The sequence below is a fragment of the Silurus aristotelis genome (assembly GCF_946808225.1).
Source record: "Silurus aristotelis genome assembly, chromosome: 4".
NCBI lineage: Eukaryota > Metazoa > Chordata > Actinopteri > Siluriformes > Siluridae > Silurus > Silurus aristotelis.
This window is the reverse complement of record NC_139577.1, coordinates 19918643-19944966: the sequence shown is the minus strand read 5'-3', so window position 1 is coordinate 19944966 and position 26324 is coordinate 19918643. Positions and strand designations below refer to the sequence as shown.

General features: G+C 38.8%; 1 pseudogene across 1 annotated transcript in view; it reads left to right on the top strand.

Moving 5' to 3' along the window:
* Positions 1 to 26324, top strand: part of LOC310724763 — a 50827-nt pseudogene that overhangs the window by 11644 nt on the left and 12859 nt on the right. Inside the window, exons 6-12 of the transcript XR_014538343.1 lie at positions 7808 to 7873; positions 13014 to 13154; positions 14542 to 14683; positions 14776 to 14908; positions 21787 to 21850; positions 24070 to 24223; positions 24405 to 24554. The product of XR_014538343.1 is annotated as an uncharacterized misc_RNA (transcript). The remainder of the gene's footprint in view (positions 1 to 7807; positions 7874 to 13013; positions 13155 to 14541; positions 14684 to 14775; positions 14909 to 21786; positions 21851 to 24069; positions 24224 to 24404; positions 24555 to 26324) is intronic.

Sequence of the window (26324 nt, the reverse complement as noted above, 5' to 3'; positions counted from 1 at the left end):
AGGCCTTTGAAACAGACTGTTGCCTCCAAATAATTGACAGGAGAAGTTCATTTAATGCTCTAAAAGGTGTTACCTAGTTTGGCTTATCAAATTCTTCTCAGTTGTTTAAAATCATTAAAAGTATAAGTCAAATAAATGTTTAAAAAAAGAAAAAAAAAAGGTCAAATTTGACTTTTGCAATGAGTAGCTCTTAACATGACAGAATAACTGCAACACCTGTTTGATTTGTTATAATTGCCTGTTATTATAACCTGTAAGTTATAATCAAGAAGCCAAGCCAATCTTAAGGGTGGCAGTAGGGGGTTTACAAAATGCTGATTGTACAGTGTGTGTGTTTTTTAATTTGGGAAGCTGGGTGACGAAGAGACCCTTGTGTTGCAAATGTAATTGTTCCAGCTTCACGCCTGAGGTATCTAAAGGACAGGGAGGGAGTGAGACAGGAGGCACAGAGAACAACAGTATCCTAAAGAAATGGAGAGTGGGAAGAGAAGAGCATGAGAGTGAAGTGTGGGTGTGCTTTTGACACAATCATGTCGTACATTTTTATTGTGTAATTGCAAAAGTGCAAAACACCAGTGGTATAAAAAATGTTTTTAGTATTCTACTTCTGCTATACTTTTATACAACTATTTCTTATTTTTTCTACTTTTTGGCTAATATTCTTTCTGTCTTTCTGTATTGCGCTTTCTTTACTCTCACTCACATTTGCTGTCAATTTTTCATAATCTTAAGGTTTGTTACAGGGATACTTTGAATGGATAAAAAAAAAAAAGCTAAGGTTGATTCTTCTTTTTCTCATATCTCTTTGCTGTGAACATGATTGATCTCAGCAGTGTTCTTGCTACTCCTTTTCCCAGGATTGTATTTCACAGTTGAATTTGTTACCATGCTAGCACAATTCTATTCTTGTTTTTTACTGAATCATTTTTGCTCAGAAACACATACAATCTCTTAGTCTTAGAGTTAAGATTAGGGTGTTATGGTTAGGGTCTAATAGAGGGGAGGATTTTAGCAGTGAAAGTAATCTATCTAATTTATATCAATGAATATAATATAACATCTTTGTATACTTTTCGATCTGAAAGTGCATCACTGCTATTTCTCTTCATTGGCAACCCATTCTGTCTATTGACTGTCTCACATGAAAGCCAGAGTGAACAAGCTGATGGCGATAACTAAAACCATCTTATGGTGTTATTTATGGTCTTGATTCGTTATTATTACCATCTTCACCTCCAGTGCTTGTTTTTTCAAGACATGGTCACCTTGGTCGCTTAGTATTAAAGCTAATTCTTTTTCCGCTGCTGCTAGTCTATAATATATTGTTGGTTATAATACAATCAAAAAGTAGCTTGTTTGATGAAAGTTGCTCTTTCAGGACTCCTAGTGCCTGTAATTAGAGCATGGTACAGGTCGACAGTGTACATAATAATAATAATAAAAACTTGCACTCTAGCAATCGTGTCAGGTGAAAATATCTTGAATTCGTCTAAAATAAGTTCAACTGCCAATTGAACAAGCATGAAATAAACCCTTAAAAAAAAGTTTTATTTGTTTTTCCTGCAATATCATAATGAGGAATAATAGGATAATGCCATCCAATTCACCTGTGTTCACATACTTGGGTGTCATTCCCATTGTTTAGTAAGCACAGCGTGGTCTGCATTGTTTATCTGAACTCCCTGAATTTGCAATTTAAAGCATGTATGAAAAGAAGTGCCTTGATTATGCAATAAAAAATCTCATTTTAATTAATAGTAGATCACTAAAGTGATTATATGGATATATAATCTATGAGCCTGAGCTATTAATAACTTAAATGCAATTTAGAACAGCTCAGCACACTACAAAATCAGTTTTCTCCCTGTTTTTAGGCCTATTTTTCTCTTATTTTGCTTTCCTGGTGAATTATAAGGAAGCATTTGAGTGTGTGACTAATAGTCAGCTAAATTGTTTCCTGTAATGTCAAACATGTCAGACTTTTGCTAGCAAGCTAGGGCTTGCACAGTCTAGAAGACTCCATCCAAGAGAATGTAACTCTAGCCGATGTGTGTACACTCACAACTCCAAAATCATTTGTTCTCAAGATTCAAGGGCTTTCTTTCGTTTTTATGCTAGTCTTCACACAAGCTAAAATTACATTTTACTTTAAGTGACTGTGACAAATGGCAAGATGATGGTTTTAATGTGCAAAATAAAGCGGATCTTTGCCCTAACATGTCCCCTTTTTTTTTTTAGGGTTTAATTTTCCATAAGCATCAAATTTGTTAGATCATGGTGTGATGGTCCTAAAGCTAGATTAGTGTTGGGAAATGATTGGTTCTTTGTTGGGCCTTAATTGATTTTTGAAGTAGTGTACTGCTTCTGCAGCGTTTTGTCTCTGAATTTATTTACAGTTTTCCCTAGTAATATTCCTACATTATGTTTTGCTGGGAAATTGTCGATTACAGCATCAGCGATCATACATGTGAGTGAATAAATATAAAAATTAATGGGTGTATATGAATGATTTCTCATAAGCTGAAGCACATATGGTCTGCAGGAGTTGTGATGTAAACACGATTGGTTTCGAGGCTGTGACAGTTGATCTGCATGCGTCAAAGAGCAGAGTAGACAATGCCTCAGCAGTTGTAGTGAGTCTACATTGATCAGACCATGGGAGATGAAGGGGGAGGGGGTGCAAGGCATCGAAGAGAGAAGCAACCCCTAAGGAGAGGTGAGAAAGGGTCCTTTTTGGCAGAATCTGTTTTGTCTAGGGTTGGTCAAGCACAACTACAAAGATGTTGCAGGGGTACTGCCTTTGAAACTTTCCAAAGAAAATTATTGTTGGATAAACCGCCCCCAAATCGCCTCTCTCTGGCAAACAGAGGGAGCATGACCTCTGACCCTTCGTATCAAAGTACATGGAGAGTCACCGTTCTTCGCTGCCCCAACCCCACCCGCCACGATTTCACCCCCATTGCTTCACCCCACTCAAACACAAAAAAAGGGAAAAGAGGGAAAAAAAAATCCTGAATCTCATGTCTTTCATTCCTCCTTTCGTCTCTCTCTCTCTCTCTCTCGCTCTCTCTCTCTCTCTCGCTCTCTCTCTGTTAGTTGCTTTCTCAAGTCTAGTAGACCGAGCTGTGTCTTAGGAGTCAAGAATTCAATTAGTTAAAAAAAAAAAAAAAAGCAAGTGAAAAGAAGGGGGTAAAAAAGCTTGCAACAATAAAGCGATAACGGACAGAATGTACGTTCCCACATGTTAAATACAGGGCGCTTACTACTGAAAGCACTGCATGGGAGCTATAGCTCTTGACTGCAGGTGGTGTCCTGAATAATTGCAGTCAATATGCCCCTTCTATACAGGCTTTGCAGAAGCAGATCATTAGACACATGCCACATACAGGTGTTCCCTGGGTGCATTTGAGATGGAAACTTCTGGTACTCTGTGAAAAGCATTTTTCCCTTAGATGTGCGGTGAGTATGTAGACCCCATTTTGAGTATAGATTGCTGATTCATACAGTGGTGCCAAATGTTCATTTGGTTTGCTTTTTAATAGCAAAGAAGAGTAAGTTTACAGAAATTAGTTGTAAATAAATATTCAAATGTTTAGTTAATCACAGTGCCTCTTATTAGAATTTAAACAAGGCGACTAAACAGACATGAATCTTTCTGGGCTTCCTGCAGCTCCAAATGGGACAAAACATTCAAAAAATGTGATTGTAAATTCCAGAAGTAAATAACAGTGTTACCAAACGTGGCTGCAGACCTTTGCATTGCACTTTCCATGTGTTGTAATAAGACATAATGAGTCAGGTGACTAATGGCCTGCAGCAGTAATGACAGTGGGCTGCTGAGCTTCTCATGAATTTTCTGTTGTATTTTGTCCAAATTGATCTGGGGATGTTCCACCCAGCTAAGCAAAAGGCGGTGTGTGGAATGTTCCTCTGACCTCAGACACAGGGGACATGAACAGAAAGCCAAAAGGTCTGTGAACTCGGGTGTGAGTTGAAGGTGGGGGGAGTGGGGGGCTGAGGCGGGGGCACAGACACAGAGAGAGCGAGAAAGAGAGAAAGAGTGAGGGAGACCTCTTCTATTGTCCTTTTCAGAGCGATATAAATACATCATAACCCTTTTCAATTCAAACATATTTAGGGGCCGAGATGAAAGCACTTTTACAAACTAGATACATCCCTTCTTACAAAGCCCGGGGTCAACCGTAACAAATGAACAACCTCCTCTGGGCCCAAAGCTATCCCACTTAAAAGACATGCTGATGTGCTGGGCTTACACTTGCTGTGAACCTCATTTGTACCCCTGTGTTACTCACCATTCACAGTGACTGATATGTACTTATATATTGTGTATATAAAAAATATGGAAGTCAAAATTGATATATTTTTTAGATCAAACTTATACAATATTAATCTTTTTTTATTTTATTTTTATTATTAATTAAATCCATGCTCAAATTTAAGCTACCCCGGCATCCACTTTAATAGGAGCACCTGTAAATCCATCCTAAATTTATGCGGGGCAAAATCTCAGTGATCTCTGTAACTGTTGCACAGTGTTTGGTGTCTGATGAGCTGATTATTTCTGATTATTTCAGAAGCTGATCTTCTGCATTTTTCACATACAACTGTCTGCAGAGTTTACACTGAAAAGAAAAAAAAACAAAAACATTGAGCAAAAAACATTGAATGGAAAAATAAAGTTCAGAAGAAAATGGCCAGATTGGTTTGAGCTGCCAGTAACTCATAAATCAACACTTGTTTGATCCGTGGTGAGCAGAAAACCATCTCATCGTGCACAAAACACAAACAAACTTTTTAAATGGATGTGCTACAGAAGCAAAAGGCCATAGTGGGTTCCACTCATGTCAGCTAGAAGCAGGAAGCTGAGAGCATAATGGGCATAGGCTCACCCAAACTAGAAAGCTAATAACTAAAAACCTGATCTTTTTATTTCAGATTTCAAATGTTTAGTTTTGGTGAGTATGTTCCTAAAATGGCAGCATATTATGCTTTTGTATGACAGGAGTGAAACGTAACCTGGGTTTCTGCTGTTGTAGCTCATCCAGAATTGATTTGCTGTGCGTTCTTGGATGCTTTTCAGCTTACTGTTGCTGTAAAGAGTGATTATTTCAGTTATATAGAGTTCTTACAGCCAGCAGACCATGCAATATTTTGGTTTTCTAGAGACTGTTGGGTATGAAAATTCCATGTGTCCTCCTGCAACGTGATCAGTTGACTGGTTAACTGCATGAATGACCAGGTGTACAGGTGGTCCAATTAAAGTTTACATTGCTAAATTATAATGTCTTAGTAAAACACATCAAGGCATTTCTTTTTTTTCTTTCTCTTTTATTGAATGAGCTCATAAATCTATACATTTTACAAATGAGTTCCCTCATGTAAATTGAATGTAATTGTCTGTTAAATGAAACTAAGGTGTAGAGCTTCTATTTTACATAGTGAAACATTTCTTTGCTTATGCAATAATCTTCACTGATACTTGGAGTTGGTTGTGTTGTTTTGGCCCTAACAATGTTGTTACTGTTGGAGTTCTTCTCTCAGCAGGGGCTGGATTAAAGTTTGTGTGACCCCGGCACTAATTTCATGCTACACAGTTCCACGAATAATGATGTCAGCTGATTAGGTTACCAAAATGGTGTTAGCAGTGAACCCCTGACATGTTCTAATGATCCAAAGGGGCACTGTGTTGGGTTAGGGGAGTAGTTATGTTTTCCAGGTCGTTCAGAGGGGGTAGTGTGGGCCATTGGGGTGTTGTCGATTACGTCCTTCATTCAAAGGAGTGTGGGCAGTATGTGGTCGAAATGGGTTATGGGGGGGGTTAAGTTAGGCAAGATGGAGGCTTTGACCTTTAACAGCTATAATATCACTAGGACTCCTTTTTATATCTGTCAGAAGTCCAGAGGACAAAACTGTATTTAATTGTTATGTAGTGTTTTTTCCTAATTTTCTTTCTCTCATGTTTTCTTTCTCTCAACAATCAGACGCAGTGAGGGATGAGTAATTAAAGTAATAGAGAGTAATAAGGGCTGGGAAGAGAGAGCTTGGCTTTGCCCCTATTGTATCTTGTGTCACACAGGTTCAGAGGTCATGCAGCTTGCATATTCTATTAGGACACACAGCCTTCATTGAGGCAAATGAGTTTACCCAACAGTAATTAAAATGCCAGCACTGGCCCAGCAAGCTGAATATGGTTGATGGGCCACTGCTAACCGGGTTGACAGCTGCCATGGCTGTCTTTGCCAATAGGCTTGGGCCCTCAGTGAAGAAACTAGCCAATGCCAGCAGAAGCATCAACGCTTGTTCTCTCTCTTTTACTAGTTGTGTCTATTTCTTCCTCCGATACATGGCTTTCATGTGGTGTTACTGATAAGTATATTATACAGAATGAGTGTAATGCCTTTTAATTTGTGACAAATTATTTAAGCATACCAAGTATGTTTTACCAAAAGTCAACGCAAGTAAAAAAATGTGTTCAGACTGATCCTTTTTGTATGAACAAGTTCTTGGTCTTGTCTCCTTGTATTACAATTACCTTCGGTGTAAAACGTGACCTTCAATCCTGTATTATCTCTCTCTCTCTTGCCTGCTCACTCTCTCTCTATCTCTCGCTCTTATTCTCTCTCTTTATCTCGCTCTTTCTTCACAACTTGCTGGTTATGGTTTAGGGTCACTGTCCTTCATTCTGGTTTTGTGCTCTGTGTTTAAGAGTTGGACCCCAGGCTCTAGAGAGCTTATTCACACAGACTGGCTGTTAATTTGAGGCCACACTGGTATTCCATTGTGGAGTGTTTTTTTTTTGTTGTTTTTTTCCTCTCCCCTCTCTTCTGGTGTTGGGGGCGGAGAACCCACTGCTCGGGTGTTCTCTGGAGGTATGAAAGTATGCTAAAGAAAGAGTGAGAGTTTCAGTAAGCAGCTTTGGGATTTATTGTGTGCAAGCTTTCAAATCTTTGTAGCCTTTCAAATCTGTCACACTATTCATCAAAAATCTATATTTGTATTAAATTTTGGCTCATACAGACCTATGCATGTGAACACACGCTGGTTGTGTTTCTTTTTTTTTTATTTTTATTTTTTTAAGCTAGGCATAAGACTAAGAAGTCAATTGGGCTAGGGGGGGAAAGAATTCATCCCAGCAGGACATTGTAGGAATACCTGGGTGCTAAAGCCACCACATTCTTGGCTGTTCAGTAGTGTGGGAGTCCTATTGTGCACCTCACCTCCACACACAATGCAGGGAGCGGTGGAGGCTTGGAGCCTCACCTGCCAATCCCAGCTGTCCAGGAGGGCTATAATCCCTAACTATCAAGCAGGTCAAAACCATGGAGTGCACATGCACTCACACCCTCCTCCCTACCTGTTCCAACTAATTTCAACCTGTCATCCAAATCAAAGGGGTACCAAAGTGTTTTTGTTTCTCTTACTTAGCCACCCCCTAACAGCTTGGTGAAAGAATGCACATCTTTGAACAAAGTCAACTGTCTTACCTTACCGCTCAGCTTTTCTTGCACCTTCAGTATTCAGACTTGTTTGTTCGTTAAAGGTTTTATAAGTTGTGTGCTGGCAAGAATATATGATAAAGTAGAGATGGTCAAAGCTCAAAAATGTAACCATATAAATGCACTTTGTCATATGACAAATGATAATAGATGATATGCTATTAGACAGGTTTTTTTTTTATGCATATACTGTAGATATGGGACAAACTGACAGCCTGTGCTTGGATTAATATATGCCTGTATATAATGAATCCATTAGTAAACACTTTTTTATGTATCTCTCCCAACAGTACATTTGTAACCGGGACAGCATGCTGTGAAAATTTTGCCCCTCTTCGGATATGGGACACAGAAAGGTAGTTAACATTTTAACACTTCATTCTCTAATCTGTTCATTTTCTTTTATATTTGTTTGTAGATTACTATTAAAACTTATTTTATCCTTTGCATTTCTTCTTGAAAATATTGTAATTGTGTTTTCCAAAAAGATTAGAGATGCAGCCTGACAAAATCACTGACAAGTTCTGTTCAATCTCAGCACCCTTTAGTATTTGTCAGTATAATTAATAACAAGTAAATGTATGATAATATTAGTTGTTGTTCATAAGCTTCTGAGCTATCTTTTTTTTAGGTTTTTTTTTTTTTTTGGAGAAGTTCAAAGCTGACTTCAAAATTCCTATCATGAAAGGCCTGGCTTAAACCTGATACAACCTGACTGGCTTCTGTAATTCCCCTGCTTTACCTGCAGAATTCAGCCTGCTTACACGTTGTCAGTAAGGGGAGGAAAAATTAAGAAGGGGGAAAAATGGTATGTTCGGCACCAAATGACAAGGAAATTTGAGAATGGTTGGTGGGAAGGAGGAGGGGCGCTTCACCATGTATATCCCTGGGAATCACATATTACAAAGAAGAGGAGAGATTTTGGCCAGGAGTTAGATGGGCAAAGGCTGAGGTTTGATCTGTGAAGTATGGATATGTTGTGCCAGACTGATGTGTCTGACAGGCTTTATTTTTGAATTATGGGAGCTTGCATCTAACTGTTATGGAAACCCTTTCAATGCGCACAGGGATGTGGTGGCCATATTGGCAAATTAAATGATCGATGCCTCCATGTGGAGATGTTGGTCTTTTCTGTTTTCATGTTTCTTTTTCTTAGTTTATATTTCTTATTGTAGTTTCTATTGTAATACATGGTCTCAGTAGCATTGCCAGACCTGTCTCACAACATGGTGTACTCTCTTTCCTATCTTCTTTGTGCTGTGTTCACGTTAGAAGTGTCCTTCCCTAATGTGTTCCTGTCTGGTAATCAGGTGCACCTTGTGCGGAGCACAAAGCCGCCAGTCACAGGGGGTCAAGAAAACAGCCATGAGCGAAGGGGCGGTGGAATGGGGGCTGTGTGTGCGTGTCCTTTTTTTTTTTTTTTTTTTTTACGTTTCCCAGACAGACCACCAGCATATTCTTTAGCCACTACCAACATGAGACAACACATTAGGATGGCAACAATATCAGTGATAAAGGCAGACATCAGATCATAAACATAAATATCAAAGCATCACAGTTTTCTGCTGTTTTTCTATTATTTTTTCATCTTCGCATTAAACAGCAAAATGTGTTTATAATTTTTTCAGTTAAGTCTTTGTGGAATCTCATGGAAAATAAAAATATTATGAGCAGTGTTTTTAAGAGCAAAGTGCTTCACTCAACTAAACTTTACTTCACTAAAAGCCTTGCATGCTATTTTCATTCATATTAAATAATCAAAGTGTTGTGCTGTGGCCGTGTTTGTAGTGCAATTAGAACGATGAGAGATCTTGTATTCCCATCTTTTGTTTATCTCGTTACCTCAAGAACCACTTTAAGTATAATGACAAGTGTCCCTGACATTTTTCACAAAAGATGGGGGCACCTTTTTGAACACTGCATGTTGACTGGAAAGGAGAATAAAAGAGGGAGACATGTACAGGCCAAGATCTCTCACACCCTCATGTCTCAGCAGCGCAGCTGACCAGCTGGTGGGAAAACAGACTGAGGAGGTATGACAGCACCAGTAAGCAGCACGCAGTATTCAGATGGCAGGAGAATATCAAGTACTTTACAGATGGCCTTATTTTTCCTACAAAAAAAAAAAAAAAAAAAAATTGAATGTACATGTTTCTATTCACAAATAATAACTTATAGGGAACAATATTATATTTTTAAATTAGTAATACACAAATTATGCTTTAGGTGTTACATTTTTCCTGATTCTCAAACTGGTACGCACACCTGATCAGAAATGAATTTTTATGGTTCACATCCTTTGTATAGTCCAGAGGTCTGTGATCACCCCAGGTCCCACACAAGTGGTGCTATAAAGGCACCCCAACTTTTCATGAGGCCGTCGGTCATGGATAAACAGAGAGAAAAGCCATCAAAGAAGCATACAATTACCCTGAAATTCTTTGCATTCTTCCCTGAAAGAGAGGGTTAAATGTCTAGATCTGGCAGGAGCTGTGTTTTACAAATTGCAATCTCATTGTTTTTTAAGAGAACGCGTGTGACATTTAAAAGTCTCCATTGTCCAGCCCCCTGACATTCCATGCTGGGCTTTTTTCCCCTCTCCTTCTTTTCTCTCTCTCTCCTGGCTTGTGGTTATTTTAACTCTCAGCTAATTTGGTTGACGAGCAGACGGTGCAATGCTATTTCTGTTTGTTTTAGGCACTGAAAACCACAGCAGGGTTCTTTATGTACCTGTCTCACATCCTTTCAGGGTGCTGACTGTTTCCCATAGCTTCCCTGTGCCAGTTTACCCTCTATACTTAACCTTACAAGAGCGTCAATGAGAAATTACCTTTTCTGTGGCTCCAATACCCAAAGAAATGCCCTTAGCCTCTCCCTTTTTAAAATCCATCAATTCATTAAAGGTCCCTTTCATAAAGTGTGTATGTGTGTGTGTGGCCCAAATGGCTACAGAGAAAGTAAGGATGGACTGAAGAGAATAGCCCGATCATTTTGCTTCATTGCTCTGAGACCATAACTCACAACTAATCACTAACACATGTCATTCTTTATAGCCCAAAATTATTATTTAACAGCTTTTAAACCATATTAGGACATAAAAATGGATGGACTATTTGTCACATTGTTTTATTACACTCTTTCAGAAAGAATAGCATAGATCGCTCCTGGGGCAAAAAAAAGAAAGAAATCCATACATTTACAAACATATTACTCCCAATTACTAAAATATAGGTGCAAATTGGTGCTTTGCAGCTCAGACCTAAATGTGTCCAGGGGTCAAAAAGGATTAGGGTGAGGTCAGGAACCTCCAAGGAGTGATTTAAAAGAGCCTAGAATATAAAGCATTTTCCCTCTTAGTTTGTCTTGCTGCATTTGGTGGTAATTTTGTCTGTGATCACTTTAACAGGTTGCATATCTCAAATGCCCCTAACTGGTCTATGTGTGACCTCTTAACTCCCCCACAAGTTTGGATGCTAGACATCTTTTTAGAAAACAGCAAAGAGTGGCAAAATAAAGACATGATATAATCCTAATCCCTTCTGCTCTTTGGTCTTGGATATCCAGAGAAGCTGCATGTCTTTGCGCATTCAAGTGCATAAAGGAAAGACGACTATTCTGTGTCATTCTACCCTCAAGGAAAAATTATATTGCCTCTGCGATCTTACTTTTGTATCATAGCAAAACCATAATTCTTTGTTGTCTGCTATGATCTCTGATTTTACCCTCTGCAATTAAAATTAATACCACTTCAGAAGTTTTAATCATGTATCTTTTCGCTTAGTAAATTACATTTGTACAATATAAGCATTCTTGATACAATATAGCAGAATTGGTTTGACCTGTGCTTTTCAACATGCTAAAGCCCTCTTTTCATAGTCAAAAGCACTCGTTTAGTCAAACCCCCATTCTTCCCTGTCATCATACATCTAGAAGGACAGGTATGGTTTCACCTGACATTTGCAGAGCTCTCAGAGCTCACCCAAAATACTTTGTGATGCTGTCAGATCAGACAACAGGCCGGCTGTGTAGAGAACAAGGCTGGCCGCCATCAGATGCAGCAATTTGAAAGATTACATGGTTATTCTCCATCCTGTAATCTTCATAGGTCCTCTTAAGGGGGGAAAAAACAGCATACATAAAACCTGTGACCTAACAATTTAAGAATCTTGGTGTTTGCTCCTCTGCTTGGAACAGTGCTATTACTGGCTTTAAAATCAGAGCACAGATGTGAGGACTTCTTTTACGACGCTTGTTTTTCTCGCTTCACGCTTTGACATTTGCAGAGAGCCAGGCAGACACCGGATGTGCTGTATTAACGAGTTTACACATTATTCCTAACCAGTCCATAAAACCACGTGAGGCGAAGCACTGTAATGAGAAGTTTTTTTTTTTGTCTTTGTCTTTGTCAAGACAAATTGAGTGTTTCTATTGTTCAGTACTCTATCTTTAACTGTAGGTAGTCGATAAGCTGCTGTTTTAGCGGTAAGGGGTAAATGATGAGTTCTTGCTTAACATAGACACCCATGGGCCAAAGAGGCAGTTTGTCTGTTAGGCCCACCAGGGGTATTGCCTTTAATTCTGGAGGCCTATCTTTTAAAAAGCCTGTGTCTAATAAGACCCCCCATGTCCCCTGGAGCGAAGGTTGGGGATTACCAGTCTGCCCTTGGTGAACAAGCTCACAGGAGACCCCAAACGTGGGGGGTGGTCGCTATGGCCATTGGACTCCTCTAAATAGTTGCTAGGGACCAGGTATCAAAGGTCCACAAGTCGCACACAGTCACGGTCATGAAGGGAATTAAACAGCAACAATGAAATTGTTATTCTACAATAATCTGGCTTCTGCGGTGTGGGTCGGAGAGGCGAGGAGAACGCAGCAGGCCTGTTCAGCCTGTGATCATAGGAGCGTGGTGCTAACATGGGCATCCCCCCTCCCTCTATCTCTCCTTCTCCTCCTCAGACCCTCTCTTCTCTCTGTCCTCTTTTTTTGCTCCCATACACATCTAAGCATAGGGCCCAGTGCTGGTCATAATCTGCTTTCTCACCCCATTCAGCTAGGTGTTTACTTTTTTCTCCTTCTCCTAGGATTTTAGTTATCCTTTGTGTGGTCTATGAAAGATGGGAATATGGGAATATAGTGGGATTTGGAGGTAATTAACTGGGCAAATTAAGGCATTTGGTCTGAAATGACGGCTGACAGATTGGTCACACTAACATGCCAACTGAGATTTAAGACCTTGAGACAACCTTATGAGTGCATCTAATAGATTGAGCAAGCAGTGATGTGTTAAATAGCCTCTCTTTCCAAACCCTTTTCTTTCTTTTTTTTCTTAACTTTTTTTTTTTTTTTTGGCCCAAAGTACACACAGTGGATTTACTCTCCTGTGTCAACTTTGAAGCCGGTCCCTGTAATTTTTTATGCCTGTGATTCTTTCATGATGTTTGATGAGGAATAGCCTATAACTTATCTTGTGGTGTTTTCTCCTCACTCTCCCACAGGTGTGACCTGGTGACATGTCTTGGCACAAAGTTCCGCAGAGGTGCAGGTGTGTTGGATATTGTGTACGAGTCTCCCTTCCAGCTCCTCACCTGTGGATATGACACCTTTATCCGCTACTGGGATCTGCGTGTCTGCTCCAGGTAAGTGAGGTGGGAGGAGAAGGGGATCTCCCATGTCCTGGAAGTGGAGTGTTATGAAGTGTCAATGCACCTTTTTATAAACTTTTTTGCACAGCAGAACGCTAAGCGTTTCTTCTCATGCACTGCAAATCTCATGTTCGGATTAAATTCGACTTGGAGTGAATTGTGCTGTCAGCAGAACCGACTTGTCTGCCCAGAGTAATAAAGTTAGTTAGTGAATCTCTCTCTGAGAGCTTGTGAGGGAAGATTAGTGTTCTCAGTTAATCTAATAAGCCCTCCTGTGCATAGAGCACCATTTAGACAAAAAAAGGAGCCAGGCCTGAGACTCCTCCAGGCTCGGTGGACACTATTGTTCCTTCAGGCTGCTGAAAGGGACCCCCTCTTTAAGAGGGACTCTCACTGTAGGACTCTGACCCACCCAGGTCTGCACCGCTCGGTGGCCATATTGATGTGGTGCTGTGCATCTCCAGGGCAACGGGGTGAGCTCGAGGGATCAGTGAGCCGCTTGTGAGGCAGACAGGGCCCCTATGTCAGGCCATGGCAGGGGACACGCCTACACACAATCGCATATGGGCAGTCATGTAACACAAATCAGAGATGATTGAAAGAGGCCCTGGAGATTTTGGGGAGGCTCAAATGTCCCCTCTTAAGATATCAATAATTCACAGTGTGACCAGTCAGGTGCCAGCATGTATTCAGTCCTCAGGCAGAGTAAGTAGTCATGCGAAATTTGTTCTCATTTAAAATGAATGCACACTGTGTGAAATGCTAGGGACAGGTGTAAGTGTGAAACAAACCATTGTCACTGTCATTACAATGCTAGTTTTTTTTCTGACAATAATAGTTGTTCACTCGTACTTGTTTCTGTCTGTTTACATTTATAGCATTTGACAGGCACCATTATCCAAATATTCTCAGGGGGCTATAAACCTGAGGTTGCAGTTTCCTTTATTGAAACTTTGGTCAGAATGGCCATATTTGTTTATACCACAGGTTCACAAGAAGTAGTTCAGAGGCATTGAAATTATTTGCAGTAAAAAGTGCACAGATGTTCTTATGTTCTTGCATACATAAGACCTAGAGAGAGGCATCTCATTTTATATGGTCCTTCTGCACTAATGTCTGTTGCACACACCACTCACATTGCTTTGCTATGATTCATTTACCACCATCATTAAAAGAGAATTGACCTCGACTGGATTAACACATCTGACCTATTTTCCTGGCCTGTTGAAATGAAGCAGTTGTCTTTAAGGTGCACAGGGAAGCAGCCGCAGTGTGATATGAGCTGGAGTGACAGTCATTGTAGAATAGAACATATTCAGTATGAAATTTTGATTGCATCAATTTATCTGAACTTTACATTGTAAATTGCTCTTGTTAACAGGAAGAGTGTGATGGAGTGGGAGGAGCCTCACGACAATGCACTTTACTGTATAAAGACTGATAATAATTATATGGTCGCCAGCGGTTCTTCCTACTACGGAGTGGTGCGCCTGTGGGACAAACGACAAACACGCTGTTTGCAGGTGAGTGTGCGTGCATGTAAAATAAGTGTCAAGCTTTTTTTACTTTGTAGTAAAATATGATGTTTAATGTCCCAGTATGTTAACCATTCCAGATGTTCCAACTCGCCTCCAACACCAGTAGTCCAGTGTACAGTCTGTGCTTTAATGCCACTCACCTGTATGCTGCCCTCGACTCTGCACTCTACTCACTGGACTTTAGAACTTCAGGGCCCAGGCCCAAGAGATAAAACAGCTCACTTACAGTGCTCTCTCTCTCTCTCTCTCTCTCTCTCTCTCTCTCTCTCTCTCTATCTCTATCTCTATCTCTATCTCACACACAGTTACATGTGCCTTGACTTTTAAGTGCATATTACACAACTTCAACACCGGTTTCCTCCAGGTCTGACATCAAGCCTTTGACCTTTTGCCCTTCCCAAAACCTTAGCTTTAGAACTTCAGGAACCCCATTAAAATATCTGTACCTAGTGTGGCCTTGGATTGGTGCCACAGATAGTAGCAGATAGTTGTCATTTCTTCACTAATCTGTGTCACTGGCTGTTGAGAGGAGCGGAGGGAGCAGGGTTCGTGACCTTCTGTGACCTAAGCTTTAACGGATTTAACACATTGCCAGCGACCTGTGGGATTATAAAACAAACACTGCTCAGAGCTGCCCGAATGCCCAATGGGTATTTATGCTGAAGCGCATACAATACAATACAGTACAAGAACTTTTTTTTTTCCTGCTATGTTTTAGCTGTTTTGGCTTTTGTTATTTTGCAAAGGAAAAAAAAAAGTTTTTAGAATTTAAATAAGTTGGCTTAGCAATGTTTTTTTTATTTATTTTTTCTGGTCAGAGACATTAAGAGACATTGTAAAGCTGTTGCCTTTATTCAGCAATTGTTTTGTTTGCTGCCACTTTGGGCAAATAAAGATTTTATACTGTAAACAAAGATACATGTCTGCTTAGGTCTGTTTGGATTGGAATCTTGCAACATGCCAGGGAATTTCATTTTGAGAGGTTTTTCTATAGAATAATGACCGACATCATTACATATGCTTAACATTTTGTTTTAAGGACCTCAGTACTGTTTAGATATATGCATTTCAATTAAGAAGTGTTCAAGTTTCAATTTAATTTGTACAGTGTACAAATACTTGGTTTTTTGAAAGAATGTACTATTTGTATGTTGCGATAACGACAAAATATTAGCGATCAGGTTGAATAAAGGTGCATGCTTGCTTTCCTCTCCGCTGCTAATGCATGTTTTTGTTGAGATGTAATATATATGTTTTGAAGCTTTTAACATTGAATGGGCTCGACAGCTTCAAAGGAAATGACTCACCCTGTTGTAACATGCAAGTTGAAAGAGTACTCGGAAAACGCCGAAAAACTGCCAGTGAACGTGCTAAGGAGGCTTTTCTAGGGGGCTGCTTCTTAGGTGTTTCATTGAATATTTCATCTCTTACACATCAGAAAGCTTGGGCACCTCTGCTATGGGTTGTTTTTTTTTTAAGGAAAGTGAACATTCTTGCTGCAGCAGCCTTAATGCCTGTGTGTGGCCATGGGATCTCTGGTGGTCATGATGTTCGAGCACAGACATCTGCCGGAGGGAAGAAGACAGTAAGTGCAAGTGTCTTCTCAAGGAGTGCTAAATGCTGTTTCACATCGCACTAGTGTCTGAGTGAATGACCATTCAGAGAGGGCGAGTAGGGGCCTGTACTGACATGGTTAATTCACAGACCTTCCCAAAACAAACTGCGCTTCCCTTTAATGTTAAAGCCCCTGGATTTGACCTGACAGAGGATCACATCGGAAAGGTGTTGGCCCTTAACACTTTACTCGGGTCTCCTTTCTCTCCCAGGTCGCTGTGGAAAACCTCAAACGTGAGTCAGACCTTAAGAAAATAACTTCAAAGTCTCAAAGAAATGATGTTCAATGAAAACATTGTCAGTGGAAAACCAGCAGAAAGCATATAAAACGCGACCGTAAGATAAACTAACATCCACACACAGTGTGTTTAGAATGTACATCTTTGAGATTCAGGATTTCTAACACTGGAAAATGATTATGTATGTATATATTTAAATATGGTATTCACTTAAATGTGCTCAAAGCAGCCAGTTAAATTTTTGTATGCTGTTATACACCTAAATACTACATTCAAAAACCGAAAGAGCTGCTTTACAGATTAGTAGAAAGGGGATGCTTTGTGTTAGAAATTGATTGGGGGTGTAATTTATGGACAGTAATTGAATAAATGAGATCATATTCAAACTGGGACAATCCATTAGCTGATTTTTCCCTGCAGCATGAAAGGTATGTCTACATGTCCATGCAGGGACTGTACAGCAATGCAGGAAATATGGCCTATTGGGGCATGAAACAGCGGTCAGGTAAATAAATAATTATTCGTTGTTTTTAGGCTCAAATGGAAATGAGGGCTCGTGCCCATATGTTCTCCTTAACACCAACTTGAATTTATCACCAAATTCAACATTAAAATTTACTTTTTGCTTTTTCATTGCTTCATACTTTCATTGTGGTAATGCACACAGAAGTATAGTTGAATCAGCCTTTAAAGATCAAATTTAAATTATTATTATAATAGGTGCTTATTTCGTCTACTATATAACTCAATTCTGTAATGAAATCTTTATTGAAATCATGAAAAGAGGTCTTGACACTTGCAGAAAATGTATTTGAACTTAATATGTGTATAATGAAACTTTTCACACATCAGGGACTTGGAAATGTAGTGCATGTGATTTTAGATATGGTTTATTTTTCCTCATTTGATGTCTCCTATTTTGGTTTGTGTCACGAGTAATCCCATGAGTATTTACATGTGATCAAAGTATTTACGTGATGTTATATATGTTTAGAGGAATTCGCATGTCCATTGAAGATTTGCTCAGACTCCACGTGGGACTTGCTGTTACGGGACAGTAACTGTTTTGGTGAATATCGTTTGCAAAATCTTTGTGTCATTATAAGACTATTACACACGAGTTCATATGCAGGAGGACCACCTTATTTTCTTTGCAGAGGATTTTACACAAATGCAGAGCACGCGTTGTTTTCCATCCGAGTGAGTAAATAAACTGTCGAGTGCAAGAAAATTTCATGAAAACCTTTTTATTGGAAAAACTTTTTAGAATGAGATTTTGTGGCACGTGACACCATTCATTTCTCTCATTCATGTAATACGGTGTTATTTCTAACATATTTACTTATTTGTTCAATTCATTTGTTCACGTTTTAGAGGTAAAATTCACAATAAGGCTTTACTCACCATACTCCCATACTGTGTATATTTATTTGACATTTTAAACAGACGCACTTGAAAAGGAGATATTCACGCGCAACATCTGTATAAGGGCGCAGCTGGATTAAGGAGACAGAAGTGTTTCTGAAAATATCTTAAGATGTTGTTAAACTAAAGGATATTAAATTGCACTGTCGTGGGCATTATATCGTATAACTAGCTCTGTCTTATGGATAATGTTTTCTAAAGGTTCACTGAGAATGATAAGAACTAATGGCTGATATTAATATTATTAAGCAGCGCTCTGAATATCCTTAATGGACATATATAAACGCCCATCGTTTTTTTTCCGCATGCATCAGGTGGACAAAATTTGGTGAAAATGTAATCATGTAACTTTTCGTTGATTGGTTGGGTTCAAAACAAAGTAAAATTATCCAAACGGCTGTTACAGGAGGTAATTTTGTTGTAAACAGTAGTTATTATTTGTTATTTTACCACTTGGTAAATTAGATTACATTATATAGAAAATGTGTTTTCTGTAGTAGTGTGGGATCAAACGCAGAGAGTTTGGAGGATCACGTTTTGGATCCTCTCATTTGGACATTCAGAGGCATATTAAAGCTGCTTCTGCACTGCAACTTTTGTTTTACTTTGGCATGGGTAATAGTTTCACTTCTTTTAGACTTGTTTGTACAATCTTTTTGAATCAAAGATTAAGACAAAAATAAGCTTTCTTCCTCATTTAACTGTGTATTTAAAGTATATTTACAAATGGAGTCTAATGCATACTAGGGGATCTGGATTAGTCCCTCTACAAGATTTATTTATTTAGATATTTTTAGATTCAGGATTTCAAAAACAGCACATTTTGCTAGTATTTGTGTAAAAAAACAGTGATTTTTTTTCTTTTTTCTAAAAGTAAATCATGCAAGAATAAGATTCAGTTACTATTAAATGTTAGTTACACTGTGATTCCCTCGGCAGATGTTTAAATAAACGGTGCAAGCAAGTGGGCAAAGAGAACAAAGTAGTTAGCAGGTGAAACACTATCCTTACCAGACTGAACACACACTTTGTCAGCCCATTACATGGTACTATTTCCAGAGGACACCACCATAAATTGGCAAATAGCGAGTAAACGATATGCACAATGTGTCCGATTTGAAGAAATTCTCGGAATAGTTCATGACCAGGATTAATGATTGCAGTTCAAACCAGATCTGGAATCTGACTTGCTTTTCGCCTGAACTTCACAGCCACAATGCAGAGAATGGGCAAAGTAACATGAGAAAAAGTTGGGTTAACACTATGTTGTGCTTGGCCAAGTTCACTGGACTTAAATGGAATCAAGGACTTCCTTTATAGAGCAGGTGACCCCTGTTTCCTACAGGATGATGCCTCTTTCCAAGCTGCATTAACTTCTGCTCGCAGTATCCAGTGACACTGTCTCACACAGCCCCCTTAAACATTGTGGTAATTTGACACAATAGTGCCATCTAAAGGTCATCAAAGAAACTTACATGGTTTCTAAAAGATTTCAAAAGAACACAAGAACCAAACAAATCAAACTTTCCCCCTGAAACACGTTTGAAAGTATGTGGCCTTAAGTACCATGAAACTGCACTGTAAATATCATTCACAGTATGTCTGTATAGACATTTGCAAAGACAATTTTACTTCCGTGATTAAATTTAGGATTTTATGTTGAAGGTACATGGTACATATTTAAGCTCAGCCTATATACAATATACAGTACAACCCTTTTTTACCCGTACATGCATTATATTATGAATTTCTTTTAAGTTATATTAATACACTTCTTATAAAAACATATAAACATTAGCAAGGCAGTCAATAAATACTGTGCTGTTCTGAATTTATTCCAACATCTTGATTTGCTATACAAAAAAGAGAGTGGAAAAAGCAAATCAGTTTGATCTATCTGTCAGACCTTTTTCTGTAGATGTGATGAGGCTTGCATTATAATAGGTTTGATGCAGAGGGTAAAAAGATAGCTCAGCTTGAGCCCACCATGCTTCTCCACCTCTCTATCTTCTCTGCTGTGGGAGAAGCCCAGGAGCTGTCAATCATCTGCTAGAGTAGGACCTGAAGAATAAGTTCCTTTCATACAGACCTTGGAGTTTCTTCTCATGGAAACTTATCATCATTTGGTCAAGGATGGCCCCCTTACCAAGAAGAGGGAGAAGAATTTTTTTAAGAAACTCAAACCTACTTTTCAAATCAGGCAGTAGATACCTGATTGTCACTCTAAGAGTTGGGGACTAATCCTTTTGTGTTTCTATAGGATTACTTGCGCCAGGTCCCACTCCCCTTTGGCACTGCATGGGAGAATAGACAGATTAAGGGGATTAGCTTGTATCCTCCTAACTTGTCAAGCCTGGATGTAAGAAACCATTGACTTCTCTGTTCTGAATGAGCGAAGTGCCTAAAAAGGGGGAGAAATGAAAGGCACTGAACAAGAAAAATTCCTGAAAGAACAATGCGATTTGTTTGCTTTTGTTCCTTTAAACTTGGTGGAACGTTTCAAAGGACCTCACCTAAGGAGCAGTAGTCCAGAGATGGAAAGAAAAATATATCTTGGGAAAGTTGGTCTGAGCCCATTTTTATGTCTGTCAAAATAACACTCTCTGAAGAACAAGTCCTTAAAACATAGGCTATCAAGAATTATTTCAGCAGAAATCCACAGCATGCACAAGAATACCTTATTTTAGTGTATACTATTTTGAAAAAAAAAAGATAAGAATAGAATTCTTCTTTGGCTGCTCCTCTAAAGATACCCTTACATTTACTGAATTATAACCCTTTCGCAGAGTGTCCCAAAAGTAAAAAGAGTTCCAACTTGAACCATTTTTGGTTTTTCTTAGGGTTTAATCCTCCAAAAAAGAGTTTTCAAAAAAATTATATTCAGGATCTATTTATTTCTGTAGAGCTGCTTTGTGACAAGGTATATCGTTAAAAGTGCTATTCAAATAAAATTAAACTTAATACATTGTTTTTTTTATTTCCTGTTACTTTAGAATATTTTGCTTCACAAAAAAAAAAAAAGAAAAAAGAAAATTTCTTCATGTAAAGCTCTTTAAAAACAATTCTTAGATTTTTTTTTATTTTTTTGTAATACATCAATTCAGATCAGTGGAGTTCAGTAAGGTTTAAATCTAAACAGATGGCAGTTTAATGCAGTCATGTTGAGTCAATGAAGCATTTTTGTAATGAAGTAGATAATTTTCTTGTTCAAAAGCCAAAATATGGCTCCTCGTGGCAGCAGAAACTGGGATTTGGGCTTAGGTATCCTGCTACTTCACAGAATGAAGTCACCATTTACATGTAGAAAAAAAGGAAGGCTTCACTGCAACATATGTGTTCATTTATTTGTTTAATTCATTTTTCTTCATTAACCACTTTATTATGATAAGGTTGGTGGTGCCCCTAGAGCAGGGATCACCAACCTTTTTGAAACTGAGAGCTACTTCTTGGGTACCGTTTAATGTTACCAGTTTGATACACACTTCTGAAATAACAAATTTGCTCAATTTACAATTCATTATATGTTCTTATTATATTTTTACTTTTATTATATGATCTTCCTCTATGTGAAGACACTGATCATGTTAATGATTTCTCAACAATCAACAATGATTTAACAAGGTAGGAAACAGATAAATATTAATATGCAAAACTTTATTTATATAACTTATATAAACTTATATAACTCTATACAACTTTATACAAATGCAAGTGTGATTTAAAAAAGAAATTTATGCAGCTCATTGGTAAGTGGCGCTATGGTGAGCTATTTTTAGAAAGCCCCGTGGGCGACTCATGTGGTCCTTGCAGGTGACCATGCGGGCACCATGTTGGTGACCCCTGCTATAGAGCCTATCCTAGGAACACAGTACAAGTGGGATACACTCCCTGTATGAGATGTTTGTCCATTCAAACTACTATCTGCTCATATGCTCACACTTATTCACATCTAGGAGCCTCTCTGCCTAACAGGAGAACTTACACACAGTGACACAAGCTCTGGATTGAACTGGAAACTTTGGAGCTGTGAGGTGCTACTTGCTGTGCCACCATGCTGCTACGCAAGAACCCCAGAGATATTTATTTTTCGTTTACTTTGGTCATATTCTACATAATGTTATGTTTATATGCATAAGATTAGTTGATAAAAGTATAACCTAATATTTGGTCAAAGGTAATAATAAAGAATCTCTTAAATGAAGAATCTCTAGTCAGAGCTACAGATAGCATGTCCTCTAAGCCTGATGATAGCGTTATCTTATTTATTCTGCTGATGTGAGTGTAATTTCATACAACTTTTCTAGTAATACATTAACTCTTGTGACATTCACTCAGCTTTCACTTGTTAACATTCCATTGTAGGGTGCAAAACATGAAACAACACATTAACTCAATAGACTGATTTGTAAAATTGTGTCTTCCTGTCTTCCTTCATCTCACCATGACTGGGTGTCTACAAATTGACTCTCCTCCAATTAGGTATTACCAAGTGATAGGCCACTCCAGGAAGTCACTGTGTTGCGGCTACCTGTTCTTCCACTCCAGTACTTTTAGTGTTAGCATTGCCCCACCTAGTGGCATGATTGTGGTGGGGTCATCTCAGAATGGCCTTCCAGTAGGTTTAGAGTATGCAGGTTTCTCGTGTCATTGTGGCATCTGATTCTCACCATGCTTCAGAGATGGCAAAAGTACACACATCCTTCACCCAATTAAAAGTGCAGATACTTATGTTTTAAAAGACTCTGGTAAATTTTTATGTACTGACTACACTTTTTTAATCAAGCTAAAGTAAAGTAGTTTGGGCTCTGACATGTACTTAGGTAAACAATTAGCCATTACTACAGCATGTTTTAGTGTCATGCTGGTAACTGTACCTCACCTCATATTAATATATTAATACAAAAGAATTTCTTATTGTGTTACCTAATGAATGCATTCAGGCTGAACATCCACTATATAGAACAAGAGCAAAGCAAAAATTATTATGATCAGTACTCAGGAATGTCCCTAGTGGTCTAGTGGTTAGGATGCGGCGCTCTCACCTCTGCGGCCCGGGTTCAATCCCCGGTCAGGGAACCAACCCCAGCCACTCTTAGTGCCGGTCCGAAGCCCGGATAAATGGGGAGGGTTGCGTTAGGAAGGGCATCCAGCGTAAAATGTTGCCAAATCAAACATGCGAATGATCCACTGTGGCGACCCCTGATGGTAGAAGCCGAAAGAAAGAAAGGTAATCAGGAATGTCTCTGTTCTCATCATCTCATGTTTACTTTGCTGTCTTCCTCTGTCTCATACACGTTAGCCAAACTTCTTTTTGCCTTCCGCTTTGCTTGTTGTAGCTTTGTAGTACATCTATGGTGTGTAAGAGCCAGAAAATGATACACAGGTGGTAGATTGAAAAAGATGCTCAATGACAAGAAATAGTTTGATGAGCTGAAAACAGCACACGGTGAAAAGAAAAAATATTGATTATGTCAACAGATAAAATAAAATGTGAAGTAAGGAGCCTGATTTGAAAATGTAATAAGTAGAAAGTACAGATATTTGTTTAGAAAGTGTAATGAGTGAAAGTAAAATGTTGTCCAAAAAATAAATAGTGATGGAAAATACTGATATTAGAATAACCTACTTACAGTACACTACAGTAATTAAGTATTTGTTCATCATTACTTCCTATCTCTGCCACCCTTGTTAGATATAAGAAGTGAATCGAACCCAGTGAATGACTCCAGCTGCTATAAGGTAAGTGACAACAGGAACCAAGTTGTCTCACAGATGTTTCACAAAATTAAATGTAATCATGAACGTTTAAAAATCGTCTTTTACTGGAAAAAAATAACTATTGTATTATTGTACAAATTGCTAAAGTATAAGAAAAATAAACATTTGAATAAACATCAGATTGCCCTGTAATACTTCTTATTACATGTGACTGTATCAGTGAGTGCTGCAAATTAGTTAGAAAATTATTGTTTATTTAAAAATAAACACACGCTGCCAGTACATGTAATCATAAGTAAATACCGCTGACATCAGGTTTTAAAGTTTGCTTTCCTTTTCTACTTTAACTCATCATCTGCTCTCTTTGCAATCAAGAGGCAAGAGTTTGGCCACCAGCAGTCACACCCTGTACAACCTCCCAGGCCGTGACAGCGCCGCAGCTGCTTCAGACGGACACATCGAGCAGCCAATGAGATCACAGTGTTACTGTAACACCAGGAAGTTTCCTCTTAAAATCGCCAATAGCGATGTAAGAAGAAGGCGGGACTTAAGAGTGTACTTTTGGAGTTGTGCGGCTAGCTGGCTAATTAGTTCATAATAATCAGAAGAATAAGATTTATTATTATTGATAATAATAATAATAATAATAATAATAAAAAAACCCTAAAACAACAAAAAACAACAACGAGGGTGGCTCGTGTGTGAGCTAAATGTCCCAACGCATCGCAGATGTACGGACGGCAACCAGAAAGTGCGGTATGCTGGAGAGCGAAAGTACAGCGCTGAAAATGGGCCTGTTTATGATGAACGCCGTGGTCGGAGCGGTGAGCACAGGAACCGCCGAGGGAGCGAGCACGGAGGTAGCGTTTAAACACAGCGCAACACGGGCAGCCAGCGAGCTAACACCCTACCGGCACTCACTCACTCACTCACACTGTCTGTCGAGCTCATCTTCTTCTCTTCTCCCATCTAGTGTATTATATTGTACAGGCAGCAGCTAGCTCCGACATTACTCTCTTACCTTCAACTCTTCCAAAAACGCTGTCATTAAAAAAAGACACACCGCGTTCGTCTTTCTGTGCGGCACTTTGTGTCAACTTCTTCAACTTTTCTCGTCTTGACATTATTTCAAAGTTTGGTGTGTCCTCTTTATAAATCGGTATTAAACTGTAACTTGTGTAAGCTTGGCCATAGGCAGCCTTTTAACTCCACACCAGATCAGCGAGATCCATCATCAAATCAACTCCAAAACAAACAGGATGATACTTCAAATATCGGTTTGAACACTAGTATCTGATTCTGGTTTGCTAACTAGACTTCCTTGCATCTTCTCGGATTTCTTTCTTTCCCTGTTTCCAGGTCAGTAGGTTTCTTGTGTATCTATTAAGTTTAAATTAATTGCGAAACCGCACTACTCTGTAGATGTTCAGCCAAAGCGACTCTTTGTTCAAAAGGTGTCACGGAAATGTCATTAATGTAAAGTGTAAGCCCGGAGGGGATAAAGACAATCTGTCTTACAGTCGTCTCTGTAGATGTAGACAAACTTTTCGCTCATTTCTTTATTTATTTTGGTCCTTGCAACAGTTAATGTTGGTAAACATGAGGCTCTAAATATCTTCACCTTAGCTGAGGCTGACTGTGGACTGTTGAAAAAGTGTTTAATCGAAATGTCTATTGGGTTAAAGGGAGTGGATCTTCATAGTGAAGTAAAATTTCACCTTAATACAACGGCATGTTTTGACAAGACATCTCCCAGAAGTACTCGCGCAGCGACACTGATTTTACTGGAACAGAACATGTCAAATATCCAGAGAAAATCAGCACCTAACTGATAAGTATGGTTTAGATGTGCACTATGTACACTGTATGCTATGATAAGTAAATTATTTGTGCTGACAGTGCTGAATCTGTACATTACTGACAGTGCTAAATACTGACAGTTCCTGAATCTGACTGGTTCTATCTTTTACTGAAACAAACAGTTCTTTTGATAATTATTTGCTTTTACATTTATGGATTTTGCCACATGTTAAGGGTTAATGGCTCTGGTACTGGGATTTGAACTCACAACCCTCTTAGGCAAAGTCTAACACCTTAACCAATGAGCATCCCTAATACTACTAAAGAACTCCTAAGAACTAGTCATTAATCGGCTCGATGGATAATAAACCCGTCTATGGAAGCATGAAAGTGTTCCTACCAATCAAATAAGATTTTTTCTGCTTTTTTTCTAATTACACTATATGGCTAAAAGTTGTAGACTCCTAAACATCACATCCCTATGTGGTTTCCCAAATGGTTGCAAGTTGGAAGCACACAGTTTTATAGTTTGTCTCTTTTCTTTAGTGTTAAAATAGTGTTATGTCCCTTCACTCAATTTATGGGGCTCAAATCTGTTACCACATGACTATGCACATGTACACAAGGCAAGGTCCATGAAGACATTGTTTGTCAAGGTTGGAGTGGAAGAACTTAAGTGGCCTATATTGAGCCCAAACCTCAACCCACTGAATCAGAAACCCAATCCAGTTTATTGGCCAAGTGTGTTGACACATCCATAAATAACGCTACACATTTAGCTTGGACTATACAAGACAAAACAGACTAAACAAGACAATACAGACAATGCG